General features: G+C 42.1%; 1 protein-coding gene and 1 pseudogene across 2 annotated transcripts in view; one reads left to right on the top strand and one right to left on the bottom strand.

Moving 5' to 3' along the window:
* gaa2 (alpha glucosidase 2) overlaps nucleotides 1–19,538 on the top strand; it is a 411,077-nt gene that overhangs the window by 196,541 nt on the left and 194,998 nt on the right. The gene's annotated exons all lie outside the window — the stretch shown is intronic.
* LOC310858261 (homeobox protein unc-4 homolog) lies at nucleotides 749–5,819 on the bottom strand (annotated as a pseudogene). Its single transcript has 4 exons — nucleotides 5,543–5,819; nucleotides 4,563–4,738; nucleotides 1,258–2,030; nucleotides 749–916 (listed from the first exon to the last, which is right to left on the bottom strand). The product of its transcript is annotated as a homeobox protein unc-4 homolog (transcript).

Genomic DNA, 19,538 nt, shown 5'->3' with positions numbered 1-19,538 from the left:
GGGTGGGGGGTGGGGGACTGCCTCGAGACCCGCGGCAGCCAGTGGGAAAATAATTACTTTCATATCAAAAGTCAGCAGGAGGCGCAGGGTCCTATGGCCCGCGGCCGCTAACCTCATTCCAGCTCGGCCTTTCAAATGAATAAATTTGTTAAAGCAATAAATACAAACAGCCAGACGGACTTGCGCCCCAGCACTGGCTCACTATACACAGAGAAAGGGAGATTTAATCTGCTGTAAAACGACAAACTCCCGTAGATTCTATATACCACACGACAATAACCTCCTTTTTTGGTCTTTATAGTTTTTTTTTTTTTTTCTTCAATTGCATGTCTGGAGAAAAAGAGGTTTCATTTAAACAATAGCTTTATTTATCAAAATGTTTACATATAAATATCATTTAATTTTTTTACAATATCTGAGGATTTTTGTTGTATGTAAAGATGTTCGTTTTAGCTTTTTTTTTTGCAAGTTGATCAGCATTAAAAAAAGAGAGTAAGAACCTGCTTCTATAAGGACTAGGCCTACAGACCAATATCCACATTTTATTTCCTTTTTTTGTGTGTGGGGCCATCTGAATGGATCAGATAGTGATTAAAAAATAGTTGACAAATTACTCTCCTAATTCCTGATATGTTTTAGAATGTCTCGGCAGAGCTTTGGGAATGTTTGAATGTATGTATATAGTCTTCGAGCGGCGCACATATCTCCTGGACCTCCTTTTTTGTTTATATTTTGCTCCTTTCACGTGTTAGTCCATATCCACGTCCTCTCCATCTGTTGCGCGCGTCTCTCGACAGTCTGTGTTTGTCTCCAGACACCCGGCGGAGTCTGGAGATGAATGTGAGCTCCTTTCTTGCGACGCCCTTCTCCTTCGCACCGAGCTCGGCAGTTTGGCAGCCTTTATCAGAGACCATTTCTATTTGTAGATTAGAATCCCTTTCTTCACTGTTACAGCCGTTGGTAGCAGACTGGGTTGTGCCGACTCTCAGAGTCATCTGATCCACACTGTTTATGTTATTGTTGTTGTTATTGTCGCTGTCATTGTTATTGTTGTTGTTCTTGTGCGGTGAGGAGACAGGGACTCCCCCATTACTGCAACTATCACCCTCCTCTCTTTCAGTCCTTTCCACCTTATTGCTCATGTGATTGTTTTCACAACGCTTATTAATCTCCGCGTCGCCTGAGTTCGAGTCAGGCCTACTACTGGCAAAGCTCGAGAGGCCAGAGGAAGCCGCGTTAGCGTCACTCGACACGTACCTCTGTCCAGACCGAGACGGCGTTCACGCTGTTGTCCTGGCACGGCAAGGCCTTCAGGGCAGTTTGGGGTACGAGGAAGCCCAGGGGCTGATGGGTAATGGGGTAAAGGAGGAAGTGTCCTTTCCCTACCAGTGTCCTCTGATTGGGCAGGGAGGGGTAGTCCAGCAGCGACTTCCGCCTGGGAGTGGAGTCGGAGAGGAGGCTCTCCACGCTGAAAGGATTGCGTTTCTGCAAGGCCGACGTCCGCAGGGCCGCCGAGCCCTGAGCCGTGATGATGCGTGCCGCCTGCCCGGAGAGACCTGCTCCGCGTCTCCCCTCTCCGCGGCTCTTTGGTTTGGGTGATTTTGGAGTTGGAGCCCAAAGTCGGTCTGAGTTTCGGTCGCAGCTCGATTCGGTTTGATGTCCTCCTCCGCCCGTGCCTCCTCCTCCGCCCTCCAACGCTCCCCAGCTCCATGTGAATGTTATTCCCGTTAGAGTTGGAGGAGTGCTGCGGCTCGCTGTCGGTGTACTGGGACAACGCCGCTGTCGCTGTCCGAGCCGCCCGGCGTGTGGAAGTTGTCGCCGTGCAGCAGCTTGTTCTGGGACTTCATCAGCTTCCTCTCCTGTTTCCGTTTCTTCTTCTCCGCCCGCTCACGGTCCCGCCGCGCTATCTCCTCGGGGTCCATGGGCTCGCCGCTGCACGTGGTCGGGTGGGAGTTGTGGGCAGGCCGGCCCGGGCCTTTCTTTGTGTTCTCCTTTTTTCTCCATTTAGCACGTCGGTTTTGGAACCAGACCTGCAACAAACACACACACACATGCACGCACACACACACACACACACACATGCACGCACACACACACACACACACACACGCACACACAAGTTTAAAAAATCAAACAGTGTGAAGTGAGGGGCGCTCTGATCATCATACATCATCATGAATCACATTCCGTGCTCAACCAATCAAATCATCACAAATGTCACGCCGGCCAATCACAATTAGCGTCTTCACTTTTCTGTCCTCACTTTTAGCTTCAGTGATTGTGTTTACACAGACACCAAAAGATGGGCATAGGAGCAGGGCTAGCGCTCCTCAAAAATGGCATTCAGGTGAATCTGGTTTGAGACTGGAGTATTTAACAATAATTTATAGCACACTGTCTCTGTTATATTGAAATAATGAGAAACACGTGCTCTTGCTGCTGGGTGCAGCACCATGATCATTCATGCTGTATACAAATCAAGCCCCCTTCATAATGTATATTAACTTGATGTTACCTTATGAGTATAGAGTATAGGCTAAACAGATCCAAAACTGACATAATGGATATGGCTAGCTAGTGTTTTTATACAGCACACAGCAGCATGCCAAACACTAACCATGACAATACAGCTGACATATACAATTTTAAAGTGACATGGCCATATTGCATCCACACACACCCACAGGAGGCTTGCTGCTACCCCCCCCCCCCCCCCCCCCCCCCCCCCCCCCACACACACACACACACACACACACACACACATACACACACATGCACGCACACACACATAAAGGAAAGGGGAAAAATCTGTTCTCATTTCTCTTTCTCTCTGCCGCTGTCTAATTGCATCTTTAAACACCTCGAAAGCAAACACCGGGCTAATACGTCACAACTATATGGCCAAACAGATGCACAGATGCGCTGGTTTTAATTGCCAATTTAGTTTGTGTAATAGGTAATTCTCCAATTACGTTTAATTCTACCGTGGCTAAATCGGGCATATCAGCTCTCAATTTATTCTTTCTCAACCAGCCTCCTGTTCACACAGACTAAACACTTGCACGGCAATTTTCAGCTCTCCTCCTCCCTCATGCACCGAGCCAAGCGACAGAGGTTCCCCCGCCTGAGTGGCCTAGTCGCCCGTTCTCTAGGCGCGCACCAGACCGCATGTTCCGCACTGATAACAGCGCGACTTTAGCATGCAGAAGGATGCGGCGAACCTCGCATTAATAACGATGGGACACCCGCATCATGCGTGGATTGCGTGCGACAATGGTGCTTCTTATGAATTGTTAATGTTGTGTATATCTTTCCTTCTCAAAACCATGGCGATAAAGAAGCGCTAAGCAGCTTGAGGGAACAATAATCTGAGGTTTAGGAGCAAAATCCCCAAACAAGATATACAGGAACGGCATGCAAGCTCCTTTCTCTTCCTCTTCACTCATTCCAGCCATGCAGGCATGTGACTTTTATGTACGATATAGTTAAAACAAGACAAAAAACAAAAGTGCGTGCAGTGGGTGTGAGCAACAATATAATATCAACACAATAGCACCATTTTGCATAATAAAGAAAAATGAATGAATAGCTTTAAAGCTAGATATAAAGCAAATTGACAAATAGAAAATGTAGCAAAATTATAGGCCTACAGTGATTATTATTAGTAATAATAATAATTATTATTATTATTAGTATTATTATTATTATTATTGTAAGTAATAGTAGGTTTAGTAGCTATTGCAGTTCAATACATTTAGACAAATGTATATATTTATCTCATATAAAAATCTGTCCTGTGACCAAAGCTTCCCTTTATAGTCAAAGTGATGATGAGGATTCATATCATTATTGTTTGTAACACATTATTATTGCAGTAATGTAATTTTATATTTAATGTAACTTTGTTTTATTGTGTTTCTCAACTAGAGTAACAACATTCTAACATACTATTATTAATGATACTAATAATAATGACAACATTATTATTAATAATTATTGTTATTATTAATAATAATGACAAAATATAATAAAACTAAATTATCAACATCAATTAGACAGTTCCGAGTATTGTTATATACAGCAATACTAAGCACTGCATGCTAGTTTAATTTTCAAGCAGGCATAATTATGCAAAATTCTCAACTAATTTAATTTGACATTAAACCAAAATTAGTGTTGTCGCACCATGAAATTGGAAGGAAAAAAAACGGATGCAGGTGGAAAGAAGTCTTTTGCCATTTCCCCGAGTTTGTTTAGCCTAAATAGCCCTGTTTTTATTAACCCATAAATCAATAGGTCGCCTTCATGCATAATTCAAAGAAGACCCTTTATTGACGCTTTGATAATTGACAATCTCTCTCTGTATGGTGCAGGCCTTCACGAACCATAGCAAAACAAACGCCCCTTTTTAGACAATTAAATTGAATATTCTGTACATTTGGTGGATTCAAATGTTAATAATAATATAGGCCTATATACCTTATCTTAGGCCAACCATAAAACTCGTGCATTTAACTCGTTGTCGAAGTCCTTGTGATATTTTAGTCTTGTATTTTATTTACCTGAACCCTGGACTCCACGAGGTCCAGTCTGAGCGCCAGCGCCTCTCTCATGAACACGTCCGGGTAGTGACTCTCGTTGAACGCTTTCTCCAGCTCCTCGAGCTGCCAGCCGGTGAAATTGGTTCGCGTGCGTCTTCGTTTACAACCAGGGCTATCCTTATCCGGGTCTCCAGAATCTATACACAGCGAACAGGCCCCGGCAGGCAGTCAGAGGTTTGTTTGTAGAGAGTGTGTGTGTGTGTGTGTGTGTGTGTGTGTGTGTGTGTGTGTGTGTGTGTGTGTGTGTGTGTGTGTGTGTGTGAGAGAGCGCGCGTGCGTGTGTGTGTGTGTGTGTGTGTGTGTGTGTGTGAGAGCGCGCGCGTGCGTGTTGGGGGGATGAGAAAGAGAGAGCTGTCAATGACATGTGTGCGGATGATTCATTGTCGAACATGGTCAGGGGCCAGGAATAGAAAATAATTTAAGCTACGTATTATAGCTCACATTGATTAAGGCGCAATTAGTGCCCCCAGTCAAAATATATAAATATATAATGTATCAATTTAGCGGTCGAACACGCAAGGAGTCTATAGGCCTAATCTATTTAGATTTTTGTACGCTATTCTACAGTGACACCCAATAATGAAACATCAAATTATAAATGTTCAATCTTTCTGCCCCAGAATGAAGGCACGAAAACGTCCGATTTAGCTTAGCTTTTAACGTTGGAGCAAGATGAGTTGCCCTAACTTAAAAATCACTCCATGTAAACTTTTTTAATTCAACCAAAACAAAGTTGCATGTCTCTCTGAGTCTCCACCAGAAAAGGTAGCCTAATGATAGGCTGCACGTTGGGTCTAAACAGGGGGGCATATATGATGCACCCATATAATTATAACGTTGCATTTCCAATCCAAATAAGACCACTTAATGAGGAGTTCCGGATGCTAAACACAGGGTACCCATGAGTCAGTGAGTCTCACACACACAGTAGGCAGGCCTACCTGAGAGTTTGTACTGTGGACTGTCTCCATTCAAGCCGCAGCCGGACGAGAGCAGCGAGTTGGAGCTGACCACCGAGGCCGAGCAAGAGCCGTTTAGTAATCCGTCTATCGAGAAGGGCACGGCGCCCGCGGACTGCAACTGATGGCCGCCGGCGGCGAGCTCGTAGACGTGGTGATGGTGGTGGTGGTGGCCGAGGGAGTACGGGAAGCCGACCAGCCCGCCCAGGGAGCCTCCGAACTGGGCGTGATGAGGATGCTCGAGTACCCGACTGTCCATGCTCGCCCGAGCTGAGGATGCAGAAGGAAGGAGGGAGCGGTGTGGCTGAACATGCAGTCAAAAAGTAACGGAGAGGAGGAGGACGGGAGGAAGAGAAGCCGAACGAGGAGGAAAAGATGGAGGAGGAGGGGATGGGGGGAGAGGAGACAGACCCCGGATAACCGTCTTGCAGCGGTCTGTCTGTTGAAGAGCAGTGGACATGCACGAGACTCCTCCGCGGCTTTTTACGTGCTCTGTCCTCCTACTGCCCGAGAGATGTCAACCCCGCTCGTTCTCTCTGCTGCGAGGAGGCAGCTGATTAGGACTTCTGTGCCTGCTCGCGGGACCAATAAGAAGCGTTAATCGTCCGGTGACGTCAGAGGCGCGGTTATTGCACGGAGAAAAGCGAGAGAGAGAGAGAGAGCGCGTGTCCCCCCTCCCCCAGATCGATTGCTAATTACACCTGGCGTCGCCCTTTAATTCAGCCCTGTCAAAACAACAGGACGAGGCTAAGTTGGGATGCGTGGAAATAGCCGAGTGATTGATATAGGCCTCTGTTAAATTCACTCTAACATGTACGCCTATATATGTTTCACTTTCTTATGAGAAAACACATTTCGTCTAACTTAAAAAACGACAGTCCCAGCGACGGCCGACTCTCTCTCTCTCTCTCTCTCTCTCTGTGTGTAGCAGTCTTCATCAACCCCCTTTCCTAAGCTGTCACATCGTATTTTTAACTACAAGTCTCCATCTCCCAGACACAAGCCCCCCTCGCCCCAACGCCCCTTCTTATTCCTCATTCAAGCGACGTGCATGTATACTGGTTGTCTCGTCTGTCATGCCAAATGTCCGCGCATCATTGTTATATCCCCATCTCTATAGTGTTGAATTGCACGTGGACGACGTTGCAAAGTGAAAGTGCCATAGAGATATGATAGCATAGGTTAAAAGTTAACTTAAAACAAAAAAGAATACTTAGGCCCTATATCTGCATTTAATAGGCTAAACCTATAGCTTAAGCCTTAGGTCAGTGACCCCAAAGAGTTGGCTCAAGATAGTGGCCTGTTGGGTTTCTTCTCTGGATGTGAAACTTAAAAAACAAGAAAGTAAATAATTGTTTGGTCGGTGTCCCTATTCCAGAAATACCTCATCTTGCATATTAAGCTTTATATAGCCTAACAAAAGGCAAATATTTATGTTGCACATTTTCCTTTAGCCCAGGCTCAAGAGTCCAAAATGATACAATTTAGGAATCTATTTGTGTGGGATTCCAGTTTTAAACATATGGAGCAAGTCTGTGGTCAGCTCAGGAAGTCATGATTATGTCCTGGTATTCCTCAAGGAAACTTTATCACACATAGAATGCAGTGATGGAAGAAATAGGCCACTCCAATTGTATTAAAATCTTTAAGTAAAAGCCACAACAAGGCTATATACTCTCTTATACAAGTAAAAGTCTTGTATTCAACATTTTACTCAAGTATTGGCATCAAAATATACGTAGGCCTACTGTACCAAACATTATACAGAACTGCCGTTCACAATATTGGATTGTAATTAGAAAGATACTTTAATGTGGCTGTAAAGGTGGTTTGGATTACTTATAGCTATTAACCTAATGATAATAATGTATCAGTTAATGCTCTGTAATAAACATCTAAGTAATACGGTAACTGAAGTTGTCAAATACTTAAATTGGAGAGTAATGAAGTACAATATTTTCCTCTGAGATTGAAGTATAAAGTATCCAAAAATGTAAATACTCAAGTCAAATAAAAGTACCTCAAAATCAGATCTGTAGTAAATGTACTTTCAGTAGTTACTTTCCATCAATGCTGGAGTGACAGCAATGGACACATTCATTCATTCACTTCATGTTCAATAAACAAATCCGTTTACCCACTTGGAATTATGTAGTGTGACACGATCACGGTTCAAAATGCAGAAATGAGTCAATGTAACAGAGGGTGAACTGGGGTTAAGTGATTACCATTTCACAGTCGTTGATGTGAATATTTCAGGAAAGTCCCCCCCCCCCCCATCGAAAAAACAAAAAAGGCATGAAATGGGGTCATGTCTGAGCTCTTTTGTTTTTGCAATGTATTAATTGGTTGAAAATCATATAAGAACCACATCAAAAAGGGCCCTTTGCAAACCTTTATTCCATGATGGATATGGATGTATATAGGCCTAATCTCAGCACTGCTAAAAAGAGCAAAGTGTTCCATTCTACAGAAGTACAAAATAAAAGAGAGACAGAGGCTGCAATGGAATGATAAAAAAGGCTCTCTCACAATGTGGTGGGATGGAGAAGATGTTAGCTTGGGAAAGGGTAGAGCGTCTAGCTTTATTTTATTGTCTAATTATAAATCTGAGCTGTCATGGTGTGGATTTTTTTTGACCAATTAATCATCAAAAAGCCATGTAAAAATGTTAATAAAAAACAAACAAATAAAACCAAAGTACAATGCATTGCAAATGAACCACTACTCTCAATACACTATTTAGATTTTGGCTATCTAATCATGTATTTAACAGAACAGAAGAAATTCACCATTGAACTCCGGCGCTGTCGCTTCCATGCCAGGCGGATGCATAGGATATTTTATTTTGAAAACCCCCAAATTCACCACAAATGAACCGGAAGAAAAATCGCTCAAAGCTATATGGGCAAACGTATAACTATAAAAGTCATCAGAAGCATTAACGCTTTTTTTTACCCGCTAGGTGCTAGCATAAGCATAATATAGCAAAGCTGTGTTATCAGGGAGGAGGGGGTTGTTGTGAGGATTCATCATTAGCATTAGTGCACAGCCGTTACCTCTCTCCAGAAATGCTTATGTCTGGAGCGATGCTAGACAAAGTCACAAATAACATCCGAAAATCGGATGTGTGACGGCTCACCATGGCTTTAGATTTTAGAGATACCAGGCTTTGAAAATCCTGCTTTTAATGGAGATAAATGGAGCATGGATGTAAAGATCCCATAGCTGATGGTGACGGAGGCGTTGCATAGCAATCGGAGCAATGCTAAAAGGTAAATTGACGGTCACCGCTTTCACATATGTAGTATACGGAGGGGTACGATCATGTTCGTAGTTGGCTGATAACGTCCCCTAGCGGGGGGGGGGGGGGGGATAATTAATAATTAACATTTTTTTTAATGAGCCCCTAACATCGATGTTCTGTTCAATCACCTGTTCAATCACCTCAATTCCAAGAAAAATGCATACCAACGCTGTAGCACGCTCGGTGGTGTCTCTCATAGCTCTAGTTTGCTTGAGACGGCGGCGCTTTGTCGCGGTCTAAAACGGTCCTACTACTAGTAGGAGGGGCGTGACCTGCATTTACTCAAATGCGAAGAAGATTCCATGCTCGCAGAAGCGAGCATTGCCTATAGCGTCGGGGAAGCTACCATACAGTAGATATAAGAGAGGCTATTCTGAATCAATAAAAAAACCAAAACCATCAAACTGTCAAAGACGTCTTTGGCAGGAATCGACATTGGGAAAAAAGATGACCCTGTATATACTTACGTCTTCACAGACATCCTCGCTGGGAAACAATCAAGAAGGTTTTATTTGTCACTCATACAGGTAAGAAGTGAAATGATAATACAAAAAGACAAACTAAGATAAGATAAGAATAAATAAACCATTAGTCCCCACATCAATGACGTCATAAATGTGCTATGAGCCATATACATGTGCAATAAGGCATAGACATTTAGCTGTGGAAGAATGTGTGTGTGTGTGTGTGTGTGTGTGTGTGTGTGTGTGTGTGTGTGTGTGTGTGTGTGTGTGTGTGTGTGTGTGTGTGTGTGTTTGTGTGTGTGATATATTGATAAGTGATATATTAAGCAACAGTAGGCTATTTATATTAAAGTCAGCAAGTATTCACAATAGTCACATTAACATGAAAAATTTGCATCTAACTGCAATAACAACAGTTTCCCTGTATTCTATACTACAGCAGCAGCAGTAACATTTAACAGTACTATGCTACTGTATACCTGCATGGCTTGCAGAATGATTACACGTCAAACGTCATGGAGGCCCCCATGTATTGATTACCTGCTTTTCCATGGTTGCCACAGAAGCAAAGCATTCACATTTTAAATGTCTGTTCTGCTTTTCTATTTCTACTATATGATAACTCAATCAAACTTGACCAAATTGTGTGTGGTTTATCAGCTTTTGACATATACCTGTATAGCGCAACCATGCCTCTTAGATCCCATTTCAATGATTGAATATAGAAATATTTTGAAGATTCCTCTTCATACCACTAGAGGGTGTCATGCGTACTACATACCATATAGTTGGAGAACCAGTGCACTAGACTAGATCATGTAGTTATTTTATTTTAGTTAAGGTTAGGGTTGATTAGAGTTGGCAGTTTGGGTTTGGGTTAGGCTGTATAGGTTAGTTTCATGTAAGAGTTAGAGTTGGGGTTAATGCCGGCCAGGTTGAGTCCATGGTTTGCATTCACAAAAAATCAAGAAGAAGTGTCAGAAATAACTCAAGTCTCAAATGTATTATTAAAAAGGTCTGTATAATTCTGATTAGGCAGGATTACAGCCCTGTAAACCAGATAATCTCAGTTGCTCCAAGCAAAATGTCTGACTGCAGTAATTTCACTTGGGGCATTGGCACTTGTGTCCCTCTGTACCATATGCTGCCTCTATGGGGGGGTGGGGGGTACATATACAGTCATTTAGTTGTTGTTCAAGTGCATTTAACACTACCCTTTCCCCCTTCCACTTCTTACTGAACAGATGCTATTTTGGTCTGTCTTGGCACAACAATGGGAGGCTAAGCAGCAAATTGTGTTTTGTTTTTACAATTCTGTTGGCTGACTGCATCCTTGCTTGCATCATTAACAGAAGACCCAAAAGTGAGGAATAGGCCCCAAAGCGGTGCGTAGCATTGGGCATTCTGAGCTTCCTGTCTGAGAGCAGATGTGTCTCACCTTGTGTATTAAAATTTGGCTTGTTTATTTATGTCAGTCAAATAGTAGTGCATGAGCAATAGTGACAGAAAAAAACCCCATAAAGAGGTCAAAATGTTATCATATTCATATAAGACGCAGAATGCATATCTCTGCCAGACCAGGTAGCCTATAGGGCTGTGTTCGTCATCAGTTGTACTATAGCGACAAAACAGCAGTAATACAACGTTTCGGCTGTGAGATCTTTATCACATATACTGCTGTTTTGTTGCTAATAAATATTTTTGGAGCATTCAAAAGTGAATTAGCCACTCCTATATTCAGCTATAGTGTAGACTTTTGTCCTAACACAAACATTAAATGCCATTGACAATGAATGGAGAATTTACGTCATATTTAGACGAGCAAATGGGCTATTTTTGTCCTACAAAGATTACATTCCCATTGACAATGAATGGAGAATTCACGTCATATGTGTCTGAGCAAATCAGTATTTTTGATAAATTTTATTGACAATGAATGGAGAATTTACGTCATATATGTCTGAGCAAATCGTTATGTTACGTCGATGATGTACGATGATAAGAGCGCCCGGCTTCACACGAGTGTGATGTTTTTTTCAGTTTGGCTCAGCACCAATAACCGAGGATGTGCTCGGTGTGTGTTATATTTCAGTTTGGCTCAGCACCAATAACCGAGGATGTGCTCGGTGTGTGTTATATTTCAGTTTGGCTCAGCACCAATAACCGAGGATGTGCTCGTGTGTGTTATATTGTTTTCTGAAGATCATGGGTTCATGATAAGATCATCACTCCTCAGGACCGAGGATGGTGTGGGGGTAAATAGCGTTTCTACGACATACAGTTAAACTTTTCACATTTGTGGTGCCAAGTGAAAACACCTTCGGAGGTGTGCTTTATAGACGCTACTCAACATATATGTTGAGTTACAACACATATGTATTTTTGTAACCTATTTTTTCACCCAGTGTCAATGCCTAAACTAATCCTGGGTGCTCTCCCTCTGCCAACCTGGGGAGAGCCCCGAACATGCTTCCTTCAATGCATGAGGAGTGAGTAGGCCGCTTCTTAACATCTGACAGGGGAGAGTTTCCCCGGTAGTAGCGAGTGTGGAAAGAACACGTTATTCCACCTCCATCAGGATTCAGTATAGAGACCAGGATTACTTTATTTGTGAGGGTACATACCGTCCTAGTGGACAAGGGAGAACATGCAAACTCCACATAGAAAGGCCCTTTCGCCAAACCCACCTTGGGTATAGACGCTGATGACAAGGAGGAGAGAACACATTTAAAAAAAATAGTGTTAAATTGTTGCAGAATCTTGTGATTTGTTGTTCTATCTCTTTATCCCGTTGGTGGGTTATTGTCCCTTCGACCTAATGAACAAAACGCTATAGCGGAGAGGTTAATCTTTGGTATTCAAATTATGCAATATGATGGTTTCTGCTAACCAACTCTGGTTTATAGAGGTAATCTTTTCTGTAATATCCAAGCAAAAAATGAATGGAAACCAGTAGGCCGGTAGTACCAGGTTCTACCGTTTTCAATTATTATTTTATAGATTTGGTGAAGACTGTAGTAGAGAGGAAAAGGGAATGGACCAAGTGGACCCCAGTCAATAAAATGTAATATGAATTTAAGTGGTTAAGAATACCTTGTGCAAGTAAATCCAAAACCCGAATCTGTGTGAAGCCTGACATCTTTAGGTGCAAAGCGGGGTACTGCACTGGCCATCTGCTGATGTCATATAGAGTACAACAGTTAGTAGACATGGCAAGTGATACTAGTCTGTCACACAAGTTTATCAGATTAAATAAATAAACCACCACGTGACCTCATTCATGACGAGTCATGACCATTATTACCATGCATGTACATCATAGGCCTGTACATAATTTGTGCTGTTCTGATCAAGGTGAAGATATACACAACAATATGTAAATCTCTTTACATATGCCTACAGGTGTAAGGTCTTCAAAGAGTAACAGTAAAGAATCTGTAACAGTTAATATAGATATATTCTATCTTCTATGCCAGTACATTTTCAGTATTTCCAGTTAGAGTGGAGTATACAGTATACAGCCACAAGAATAAAGGTAATTAAGCATCTGGGTGTCCAGGTGGACATGTTTGAGAAGGAAGGAAGGTAATTAAAGTTTTTACTTAGAAAAGTGTCAGTTTTAATGGAACTTGTTAAAACGATTATACATTTTCTACTTTCAATATTATCAAAATATGTTTATTCTCTCCTATTAAATATGTCACCTAGTGTAAAAGTGCCTATGTTTCTATATGTGGCTTGCTAGCCTAGGATTATTTATTATCTTTCTTAATTAAATTAAGGGGTACGTGTTGTTGCAAGCTTGACCTTTTTGCAGGCCCCTGGTTTCAATATGAGCTACACAAACAAGCCTTTGTTTGGAAAATAAAAGGCACAACAATGTTTTCAAAAGATTTCTGCCATCATGGTTGGAGACAACCTAATAAAATGTAGTTTTTGCAGTAGGCTACAGTTTTAACAACAACAGATTGATTTTTGTCTATGTCTATGAAAACTAAGATTATGACATGGATGGACCAGAAGCATCTGGGTGTCCAGGTGGACATGTTTGAGAAGGAAGGAAGGGAGGTAGAGAGAGCGGTGAGGGGGGAGATTATACATATAAATTGTAAACGGTGTCGGAGGGGCCAAATCTCGCCTGAGGCGATGACTGCTTCATTTTGTGTTAAATTTCTTGACAGAAAGCCACCCGCGTGCTGGTGAATACTGAATGGTAATCAGAGCTGGTTGAATAAGTGCCCCCACCCCTCACACACACACACACACACCCACCCTCTCTACTCTCTCCACCATTACTGTGAATTAATTCGACTTTATTTATCCAATTTCTGGAGCTGACAGAATGTTAATTTGAGTTGAGATTTCTCTCTGCTGTTCGGCGTGTGACCCTGTAGCACTGGGATTGGCGTGTTGTAATAACCTGAATCTTTCACCAGAAGCTCAGATAATTGTTACCTTATTAGCATGTAAATTGTTTAATTAATATTATTATGAAGAACTATATAATCCCCCCATTACTTGACCCCAAGTCCACACGCGAGCAGGCGTTCTGCATTTCAATGTCTAGATTTTCAATCGACCCTTTTATGTTGCTTGCTTGCTGGGCTGTTTTAAAGCCCCTGTCCCCAATCTTACTGCAACTTTGAACGGCTCAAGAGGCGCTTTTGATGTTACCCCATTTCCTTTTCTCCCCCTCTTTCTCTCTCTCTCTCTCTCTCTCTCTCACACTTGCTCTACTCCTACCGTATTTTACTTCTTAACCACCCCCCACTCTCTAATGTCTATTTATTTGCCTTCCACAATTTTTGAACATAAAATCCAACGGGTTCTTCTCATTTGCTTATAAAAGCGTTTTTTTTAAAAGCCCCCCTCCTCCACTTTCCCTGCCACTGCACGAGCCAAACACACGCAGTGCTCGATGAAAAGCAGCTCTTGACATGTGGTCCTGAGAGACGCAGCATTTAAATTCGTTTTTCTTCCTTCCTCCTCCCTTTTTGCCGGGCACGAGTGACATTGTCAGATGCTAGCTTTAATTAACTTGATAATAAGATGTACGCGACTCGCATACAGGCCACGGTGCGGCTTGCCTTACCCCTGTGCCCCCACTACACCAACACACATGCACACACGTGCACACGCACGCACACACACACACACACACACACACACACACACACACACACACACACACACACAAAGCTAAAAGATATTCAAATTGTAATCAATAAATAAAATGTCCACAACTGAGGTCCTGTTTTCACCTGACTGTCATGAAACAAAGAATGTTCTGTGCAGCAGAGCGGTGGTACAATGGTGGAAATGAGGGCCAAATTTGAATAATGACTACATATTGACCTTAGAATATTGACATTATAGTGGAGTAAAAACTGTTCTTATCTGGGTCTGGTGTGGATCATGCATTTATGAGCATGAAACAAAGCTGTGTTCAAAACATCAATGAAATGGCTCGGGCAGTCGGGCTGGTATGTCATTGTTTCTTACAACCCAACATCAGCCATCAGTATTTTTGTTACTTCAGCAATAAGATGATCTTATTATTGTATACAGTAAAACCAAAATGCGTTCAATACATCTAACACTTATCTTCCATAAAATACGGAGAAATTCAAAACAAAACAATCTCAAACATGACCTGCCTATTCACTTGGATAACAGGGACGTTTATGACCCAAGTGATATTGTTTCTCTAATTCGTCACCGTAGGATCCCTCTCCCCTGTCAGTATCTCCTTCCATTAAGGACAATAGCCTATAGAACAGAGAGTGCGAGTCTCTCATGAACTCAATGGATCTTCAGTCAATATGCTTGCCAGGGCTTTCAGCCTACTGAACAATGACTGTCCGGTTAGCAATGGGTCAACCGACAGGAGGTGTTTCAACCTCTCCCAATAAAGTCTTTTGAACAGTTAACTGTCACTAATTTAATTAAATGTATTTGCCAACAGCAGTTTCTGTCTGCTAATATATTATAGTAGTATTGTGAGCCTGCATGACACGAAGACATTATGCTGCAATGTAGAGGCGCTAACATGTGCTTAGGCCTATACGCCACTGGTTTTCAACCTTTTTCATATCCACGTCCATGCATTATTTATTCAGCATTTAAGCCACAGACAACCATTTGATCAGATTTTAGTCTCACAGACCCCAAACCATGCTGTATTGGTACAACAGGAAAAACATTGATCAAAATAAGTAAATAAATAACTTATTCTGCATTTCTCTAATTGTGTAGACGTGCAGATGTTAACAATAATTTAACTCTGGAGACCCTTGACCCTTGATCCATTTCGTTTAATTTTATGCTCCCAAGAGTTAAAGATCTAATAAGGGTCCATTTGATTACTAACTCTCCATCATTTAGCTGGGGACCCCCTGGCCCCTAAAGGACCACTGGTGGTCCCCGGACCACTGGTTAAAAAACTGTTATTTGGGATCATGGTCATGCAGGAATCAGAGTCAGGTGAAATTAAGGCACCGGTCCTTTTTCCTTCTGAACCTCATTTCTTCACCGAAAATTGCTGATCTGAAGTTCATAAGGCATTGTATTGTTGTGATACGTTCTGAGCCTGTGAATCTGCTATTGCTGGGCAGTCGCCACCAGTGTTTGATATTGCCATTATATTATGACATGCCCAGAATAGGGATGCTATAGATATGGTTCAACTTCAGAGTTCATGCTTTATTTATCATTAACCAGGTGCTAAAGCTAAAGCAAGTATAGCAACTGTGACTCGTTAAATAGTTCCCCCATTGCTCTGTCAGTAATGATGAGTTTTGAGGGCATGTTTCCCTAAAAAGACAGCATTCTCTGTTATGGAAAACATTTGACAGAAAAGTATTTGTTTTTAGCTATGAAATAATACATGCACAGCCTATTATTCTAATGAAATATTTGTGAACAATGGGTGGCTGAGATAATGATTATTAAATTAAGTCACATACACTGTGACTGTATAATTCAATTCAGTGGGCCGCATTCACTGTCAACCGCATGCACGCACGCACGCACACACACACACACACACACACACACACACACACACACACACACACACACACACACACACACACACACACACACACACACACAAATGGGAAGAGAGAGAGAATTGTAAATTTCATCAGGACCAGGTCTTCAAACTTCAGAAGCATAACAAAATACAAAATAAAGATCAGAGCCGTTTTCAAGTACAGAACACTCAACTTTCCTCTTGAGGCAGGGAATCAAGCTGCATTCATTTTTAATTAGCAAACTAAGGTGAGGCAGTTAATGGTTAATTACTCAATTACTGCCAGCAAGTAAATTTTTAACTATCTAAATGAAGTCACACATTATTTAGTCGATTGGTTGATAATTAAGAGCTGGGTAATCTAAATTAATTGTTAGAACTTAGAAGGCCATTTTTGATCCCATGTGCTTTGTGCAGTCTAAAACACCAACTAGATGAGATTCCAATTAAGGGTATAGGGACTTTGTGTATTGATGTTTTCGCTTTTCCACAAATCTTTCTTCCCTGATACACAATGAAAGCTTTGATATAGAGAAGGAAACAACCAATTTCCCTCTGATCCTGCAAGTGCGGTTGCTCCTTCCCTAATCCAGTGCAATTAGAAACTTTTCTTCCATCTAATTATCTGCCTAATTGTGCCACTGAACAGAATCGGGGAGAGATAAATTGTGATTGATTTGGAGTTGTCCTCCATCTATTCAACTCGCTTTCTGATAGAATATGGAACCGTAATTATATTCACACTATTTTAGTAAATCCTTACAATCTAATGCCCCTTGAAACTGTTCCTCTTACACTCACTCTCTCTCTCTGCATTTATGTGAAGAGAAATATAAAATGAGAATGGGTCTTAATAAGAGCCAAACTTCCATTAGGGCAATAATTTCATTTCAATTAAAAGTGACTTATCACCTTTTGCTAGAACGTGCTTAATATGCCAAAAATTATCAATGCTTGAATGAGCCCAAACTGCCAGTTTAATTGTTATCAGGGAATCAGCCGGACTCTCTCTCTCTCTCTCTCTCTCTCTCTCTCTCTCTCTCTCTCTCTCTCTCTCTCTCTCTCTCTCTCTCTCTCTCTCTCTCTCTCTCTCTCTCTCTCTCTCTCTCTCTCTCTCTCTCTCTCTCTCCTCATCCTTCAGTGCTCCTTCAGTGCTGCCTGGCACAAGCCACACGGAAATAGACCTAATTTACTCAACCCCCCCGGGAAATCCGCTATGCAGATTAACATTTTCAAAATATAGTAATGATATAATTTGAGAAATGGTGACGCCAATTTGTGCGCAGTCTTTGTGCTTGAGTCATTTGCATATAATTCTACCGGTTCAATCCATATTCTTCTCTGCCGCTGATCACCTCGAGCACGAGGGAGTGCGACGTACTACAGTATATGTGTGTGATGCCGCTGCGCGTGTGTGTGTGAGTATACATACAGTACATGAGGGGTTGGGGTTCAGTTGTGGTGAGACGAGGCATGGATCAGCCTATAGGCCGACGTGGCCCTGGTACTCGAGCCCAACAAATCATCTGCTGGTCGTGAGACAGTAGACTAGAGGGATGGGAAGAGGCAAGAATGAGCTCCCTTGAGGCCTGCTTAAACCCACTCTGTAAACGAGGAGAGATGTTTTAATTAGGAACCAAGTTAACGCACATCTTATTAAAATCACTTTAATGAATAGCTTAGCGGTCTATATGAGTCTGAGATGAAAGTGCTGTTGCTATACGGGCCTAGTATACCCTCACCGCAAACCATCTCAAGCACTGTACAGATAGATACACATTACTTGACTGTTGGAATTCAAAGCACCAATTTGATGCTGGTGTTAGTTTTGATTTCCATCTCATCGGATTAATCTGTTTCCATTTGACCATTATGCCAGGCGTTTAGGAGTGACTGGTGCTGACACCTCTTACAGGCTAGTCCAGGGGTCTGCAACAGGCGGCTCTAGAGCCGCATGCGGCTCTAGAGCACACCCCTAGTGGCTCCCTGTAGCATTAAAAGTAGCAATAAATTATTTTTCATTTATGGTTTCTGTAGGAGGCCAAACGTGACAAGCATTCTTAATATTTATTCTACACATTTTTACAAAATTGGAAAACTTTACTAAACTAAAATTTGCGTCATAGCATGCGACACACGCCAGCCAGGTGTCTATTATAAACAAACCGGTGGGTGTGTGAGGCTGCTGCCTGCTACGCTATGGCTTCTACAGGGAGAAAAATAAAGATAGCCGACGAAAAACAGAGGATTTAACAGTTCGTGGACAGAGGCTTTTGCCTTCACAGCCAATGCAGATTGACTGCCTGTATGTTTAATCTGCAGTGAGAAGCTATCAAACAACAAAAAAAGTAACGTTGAAAGACATTTCCAGGGAAAGCATGCTAAATTCTGCTAGTTTCGTTGGAACCCGGGAGATAATAAAGCTTGGCAAGCTGCATTATAATGCGTAATTTTCTTTGCGGCTCCACATAGATTTTGAATTTATTTTTGGTCGAAAATGGCTTTCAACATCTTGGGTTGCAGACCCCTGGGCTAGTCTATAGCATCAGTGAATATGACTTCAACAGAGTATGCCACTGAGTGTGCATGGCTCACTGGTATGAATCTATCCATGTTGTAGTTACAGGGAAGGGAAGCTGCAAACTACAAACTAGATAATACCACTTAGTATTAGTATTATTATTTATCTTAATTGCAGATTACTATGAAAACTTGCAAAACCCATCAATCGTTCGGTCGGTCACGCCTCCATAATCCATATATGGTTGCCAGTCTATTAAGCCTTGTGACGTCATGCCTCATGACGTCACACCTACAATCCCTGTTATGCCATGGAGATCCCGGATGTCATCAATATTAAGCCCATATATGGGAATGTCGTGAGTCACGCCTTGTGACATCACACCTTGTGACACGCTCTATATATGGAGACATGCTATATATGGCCATGAACCCTGGCCAAAGCTGTTGATCCCATGCCAAAGCGTCAGCACTTTCCAATCCATTTTATGCCCTATATATGGAGAGCCCTGATGGGAATGTCAATATATGGCCATATAGTCTCATGATAACCAGGGTGGTTGCCGCGACGCGAGTCACACTCTCAAATTTACCAAGTTGTTACATCATGTTACTGTATGTGGAGCTGACTATCATCACCTGGATCTCCATATA

This window comes from Protomyctophum parallelum (assembly GCF_964188405.1).
Source record: "Protomyctophum parallelum genome assembly, chromosome: 5".
Taxonomy (NCBI): Eukaryota; Metazoa; Chordata; class Actinopteri; order Myctophiformes; family Myctophidae; genus Protomyctophum; species Protomyctophum parallelum.
Note: the sequence above shows the minus strand (reverse complement) of the source record. Positions and strands in the feature narration are given on the sequence as shown.